Source organism: Onychomys torridus, chromosome X (genome assembly GCF_903995425.1).
Source record: "Onychomys torridus chromosome X, mOncTor1.1, whole genome shotgun sequence".
In the NCBI taxonomy this organism is placed as follows: Eukaryota; Metazoa; Chordata; class Mammalia; order Rodentia; family Cricetidae; genus Onychomys; species Onychomys torridus.
Window position 1 is genome coordinate 119,398,219 of NC_050466.1, and position 6,000 is coordinate 119,404,218.

Below are 6,000 nucleotides of genomic sequence, written 5' to 3' on the forward strand. Positions count from 1 at the left end.
AACTGACAATTTCTGTTTTCCCAGATTCTGCCAAAACCAAGGGTAGATTAAGACTCATGGGAGCTGGAAAAAAATGGCTCAGCAGTTAAGGGCACTTGCTGCTCTTCCAAAGGACTTGAGTTCAGTTCCCAGCATCCATATCAGGTGGCTCACAACCACCAATAACTTGAGCTCCAAGGGATCCAACACCCTCTTCTGGCCTCTGCAGGCATCTGTATACATGTCACACACAAACACAAACATCAATCCATATAATTTGAAAAATAATAAAAATATCTTTGAAATTCATGTTCATAGTTATGTTTATATATATAAATATATGTATAATGTGGTTTTATCAATTTATTTATATCCATGTGGAAGACCATTCTTATCTAGCCTGGGCTGTGGGCTCCAGTAACACTTTCCGGCTCCCCCATTTCAGCTCTGTATTAGGCATCAGGAGAATAGTAGTGGAATCTCCAGGGAATTTATTTCAGATTTACATTCAGGTGCCCTCCACACACCTGACCAACCTAGCACTCTCTGTGCTAACCATTCCTTTTGCTGGGTTGGAGGCACAGAGAAATCTGAGAAGCACTAACTTTGACTGCCTGAACTTAGAGTGGTTTCGCTAGTGAACAAAGCAGCAGATTGGATTATCAAAATAATTGAAAATGCATTTAGAGTTTAAAGCAGGTACACAGTTCACAGTTGCAAGTTTGAGTTGGCTAGGGAAAAAGGTGAATTGCAAATGTTCATGAGCGCTAAGTCGAGCCCTGAGTTCCTGTATTACTGTCCTGACTAGAGATTACAAGCTCTATATGGAGTGGGAAACCCTATCTATCATCAAATAAGATAGATCCTTTTGTAGGTGTCCCGCTATTGCATGGGCAAGTGGTCCGAACAGGATTAAGCTGTGTTGGGACAAAAGTTACAGCCTGTCAGTCCAAGTTGGTGCACAGGAACCTAAATTTATCAGAAACATGCCTGAAAGAAAGTTTTACTGTACTTTATTTCTAAAGTATGTTTATGCATCAAAGTTTTAACATCAAAGTTCCTGTCTCAGACTCCTACAGTCTGTGATTCTGGATAAGTTTTCCTGATACAATATGGATCAGCCTCCAGACCATTATTTTTATAAGTGTCTGTGCTTCAAAGCAGATGACAACTGGCAGGCTGCAAAGGGCAAAAATAAAGTGTTACTTCTTTTGCTCATTCAGAGCTTCAAAGGCAGTACTCACAAAAGCAGAGTCTGGCACTTGATACTTAACACAAATCAACCTGCTTACCAGCATCGGAATTGGAAACCAAGGCATTCAACTCATTCTGTCCAGACACAACACAGATATGTGTGTCCTGACTGGCAGTAACTTTCTTACTGATCTTATCTTCCCTTAGTCTGTCCACTGCTGCCCTCCCTTAGATCCCACCAGCTGCTCACCATAATAACCAAAAGATGCTCCAATCTTATCAACACACCAGAAATAGCAATATGCTTCCTCATGAGACTTTATCACTGGTTTGACCCCATGGAGTTCCTGGGAGGGCCAACAGGTACTTACACCCAGGCATTTTTTTATGCTAAAACATATAAACTACCTGGCCTACCCTTTTCTCATTTGTTAACATTTCCTCAAATCTATGTTTGAGGTACACTCTTATCATTTATTCCGAAGTGGGAATTCATTTCCCTCTTCAGTGAGCAGTATATTGTGACCCATTTTAGCAGCTGAATCAACCCTTGCTTTCAATGCACTATGTTCAATGTGTTAACCCTAAAGCTGTACCTCTTTAACTTCCATCATATACCTAAGCAGCAGAGACATTTTATAACATTTTATAAACTTAGTTCCTGGTATAGAATCTCCACTGTTCCATTATGTTGTACTTTCGGTTTTATGTTTTATTTTTTGGTAGGAAGTCAACATGCATCCCTGCTTGCCCTCAAACCCACAGTCACCTCTCTGCCTCATAGTCCCAAGTGATGGGATTACAGGTCTAAATGCTACATGCTCAGCTGATAGTTTTGACAACACAAAGCCATTGGGTTTGTTAATGCCAAATATAGAGACCTCTAACTGTAAAACAACTAGACAAGTAGGAAAAAAATGGAATGACATTGTCTACAAAGATTTTTAGATTTGAACCCAAAAGCAATAAAAGCAACCATAGATAAACAGGGTTATAACCACTCTAGAGTATAGAGACAACATCCATATGGTAATAAAACTGAAAGATAACTAAGAGGTTTGATATCAGTATCTATAAGGAATTCTATATAAAGCAGGAGAAAAAAAAACTCAATTTAAAAATGACTTAAAAACCTTAATAGACTTCTAAGAGACCTTAGCACAACTGACACCATTTTAGAGTCACCCATCAAGTAGGTCCCATCATCTGCCAAAATGGGAACAAAGATCTAGTACATCCAAGACCTAGTCTGTAGTTAAGGTCCCTTGTGAACCTTGCTTTCTGACTTCTGGAGTTCTGCTTCTTGCTAACTGAAGTGTGATAACCAGGATGTGTTTTTTGTGCATAAAATCCAAAGGGTTATAATGCTCAGGGCTGCATGATTTGAGCAAGTTCCCCGTGCAGCTGCCAGCTGGCAATAAACACTTTCTTTTCACCTTTTAGAGTGTCTGTGTGGTGGTCTCTGGTGGGCTTATGCTGCAAGAATATCACTACATCAGTGCTAATTATAAACAGTTGGTTTCTTTGTTTTTTCCAGACAAGGTCTCCTTATATAGGGCAGGTTTGCCTTTAAACTGTGATCTTCCTTTCTCTGCTTCCCGTGTTAAAATTACAGGCATACCAGACTAGGCTCTACTGATGATAAACTGTTTCTATTATGCTTGGGAGATGGCTCACTCGGTAAAGTGCCTGTCATGCTGGCATGAAGACCTGAATTCAATCTCCAGAATTCACCTAAAAATGTAGTGTAGTGGTCCTGCCACTATTGGGCAGAGAAAAGCAAATGCCAGCGCAGCATAACTGATGAATCCCAGGCCTGTAGGAGACCCTGTCTCAAAAAACCAAGTGAACCTGGGTGTGGTGGGGCACACCAGACAGAGGAACACAGTAAGACCTTGTCTCAAACAAACAAAAACAAAAATAAGGTGGATGGTGCCTAAGGAAGGACACAGGGTTGACCTTTGGCACACACGGGCATCAGTATTTGTGCACATACACACAAAAACTTTTCCATGTCACATATAAACAAAATTCATGTGGGAGTGTTCTAGGCTTCCTGGAGTTCCCCACTAGTATGAGTTCCCAGGAATTATGATCCCCACAAGAAATATCATTTGGGTAGTGGTAATGGATCAACCCAAAGGTCCTGGTACCTGGTATTTGGTACGTGGAGGAAGACCTAGTTGCCAGTTCTTGTAACCTGAGACCATAGCTCAAACTATAGACACACATTTCCTGATATGTGCTTCATTTTTTTCCTATAATTTGTAACATTGCTTTGGGTAAGGCAGAGACAGACTTAGAAGGTCTTGCCTAAGTTTTAATAAAAGAATAAATAATGTTTTCTTGTTACTATGAGGGAGCATTCTGACCCACGTCAGCAGGAACACTATTTGGTAACTCCAGTAACACTTTCAAGTTTACATGTCAGCTCTGTTCCAGGCTGTGTTCAAATGTTTGGCACTGTGGCATGAAGTTATGGTCTAGAAATGTGTTGGGCCATATTCATAGCTATGCTGATACACATGTGAGACACAGGTTGGATAGGAATGGTAGCTCAACTGTTTTCCAACTGTGGTCCTATTAAGTTTCGTTAGAAACTTAAATTCTGGAAAACATCCCACAAAAGCTGATGAAACAGCTCTATTAGTACACCCATCAGTCTATGTTTTTAACAAGTCTCCCTGAGAAATAGGATGCTCAGAGAAATTTAACTTGGATTACCTGCTACACTATTGCTCTCTCATTAACAAAGCGGCAGGCTGGACAGTTCTGAAGCATGAAAAGTTTGCTTAAGGTTTTGATGAGCCCAAGATTTCATGCTGTTACTGACTTGGCTTACTAAACAAACAGCTAGCACAGAAGAATTTCAAATGCCCAGAGTGCTGCAAATTCTCTCACCAGCAATAAACCTCTTGGTTTGGACCTTAGGTATTACTTGACCTCCTCCACTCCCCATCTGCCCCCCACCCACCCACCCCCAGCCAAACAGCTGCACCCGGTGCTAAAAGCCCCGAGGGAAAAAATGCCCCAAGGAAAGTTTTGCTTTATTTTTCTGTCCAAAGGATTTGACAGCGGTCCAGAGAGCACTCTGCCGGTCCTTCCCAGGGCAGTCTCCAGGTCCCTAACTCTGTGTGCTATAACTGCTCCAATTCAAAAGCAAATAACAACTTCAGAATGTAAACTGCGAAAATAAAGCCTAACTTTCCCCCCTGCTCACAGACGATAGGGAAGCTACAGAACACACCAAGAGCAGCATTCGATAATTTGTACCACAAAACAACTATTCCACCCGAGGCTGAATGAATCTAAAACCAAGAGCCCAGATCATTTCATACAAACGCGACATAGGTGTGTGAGTACCGGCCAGCAACACTTCCTTCCCGAGATTTTTCCTTCGCTTTATATTTCAGAGTCCATCTTTGCATCTCGCTGGGCGCTAACTGCAAACAGCCTTGGGGGAAAAAAAAGAAAAGAAGAAAGAAAAAAAGAAAAAGAAAACAAAAGACCCCCTCTCCCGCTGAGATCAACACACCGGAAACAGCTATACACGCCGATGTGGCGTCATCAACAGTCGCCGCGAATTCCTTCTGTCCCTTATTCCCCCTCTCACTTCAGTTCCCCTCCCTTTGAGCCTCTTATGGCTGTACGTTTCTAGCCTTGAACCAGAAAGACGTGCCGAGACATCCGGTCTTGTCCTTTCCCCTGCGGCCTCCAGAGGCGGAGGCAGCGGCAGGGGCAGTAGCCTCGCTGGACTGGGTTCCAAAGGCCTCTGGGAAGGTCACAGCCTCTGATAAGCTCGCACCATCCTTCCGGTACCACCCAGGACCCCATCCGGCCGAGCCTTCCGTGGGCATCCCTAGCCGGCTCCAACTTCCAGTTAGATTTGCGAGGCGTTGGCGGGCCAGCTCACTGTTGCAGCCGAGCATCTTTTATGCCAAAGTATATAAAATGACTGGCCTGCCCCTTTCTCATTTGTTCGAGGTTGATTCACAAGGTTATCAGTCATTTTGAAGTTGAAATTCATTTTCTTATGATAGTTCATAGTGCCCCATATAAGCTGCTGGACCAACTCTGGCCCTCGGTGTGCCATTTCTGATGTGTTCACCTTGAACTTGTAACTCGTTCGTATGTAACTTCAACTGCACGCCATAAGTGCAGTGGGGCGGGGGGGGGGGGGGGGGACAAGTGTGCCAAGCAGGTTCTCACCTGCCTAGCCATCTCCCTAGCCCATAGGAACTTTTTGAACCGCAGTTTCTGGATTGAAATCTCCACTCACCTACTATCAACCATGGTGTCTTAGGCAAATAAAGTGTTCAGTTGGCTTGCTCTTCTGTAGAATGACTATACTAGCAATACCTACTGAGAAATATTTTGTAGCACAAAGTTAAGCAGTAGTATATCAAAGTATATATATTTAAAAATTATTTTTAGCTTTTAAAATTATTTTACATGTATAGGTCTCTTGCTTGCATTTATATCTGTGTACGTGTTGCCCACAGAGGACAGAAGAAGGGGCTGAATCCCCTGGAATTGGAGTTATAGAGGACTGTGAGCCACCACGTGGGTGCTGCGAACCAATCCTTGGTCCGCTGAAAGAGCGCCAGATATTGGTGAAATTATTAAGGCCACTCCATGTAGTTAAAGGGAGGTTTATTTTGTGGGGCAACTTACAAGTGAAGGGGTAGGTAACAGGGTCTGGGAAAGGTATGGCGCAGTCCGGCAGGGTTCTCTGGAGAACTCTGCTCAGTCTACCTCCAGCGTCCAGGTCCAGAAACCAAGAGAGCCCGCTGCAGCCGGATCTCGAGTCTTCAGGGTCCTCTCTCA

At 43.1% G+C, this 6,000-nt stretch overlaps 1 protein-coding gene across 12 annotated transcripts in view; it reads right to left on the reverse strand.

The window, feature by feature from the left end:
- Slc25a53 (solute carrier family 25 member 53) overlaps window positions 1-5,011 on the reverse strand; it is a 98,065-nt gene extending 93,054 nt beyond the window's left edge. For 6 of the 12 annotated variants that reach the window (XM_036175012.1, XM_036175010.1, XM_036175007.1 and 3 more), the window contains exon 1: window positions 4,537-4,996. The gene's annotated coding sequence lies outside the window, so the exon portion shown is untranslated. Of the gene's footprint in view, window positions 1-4,511 lie in introns of all 12 variants that reach the window. The other 6 variants (XR_004943702.1, XR_004943703.1, XR_004943704.1 and 3 more) reach the window with 6 other exon arrangements.
- Window positions 5,012-6,000: the final 989 nt, after the last annotated feature.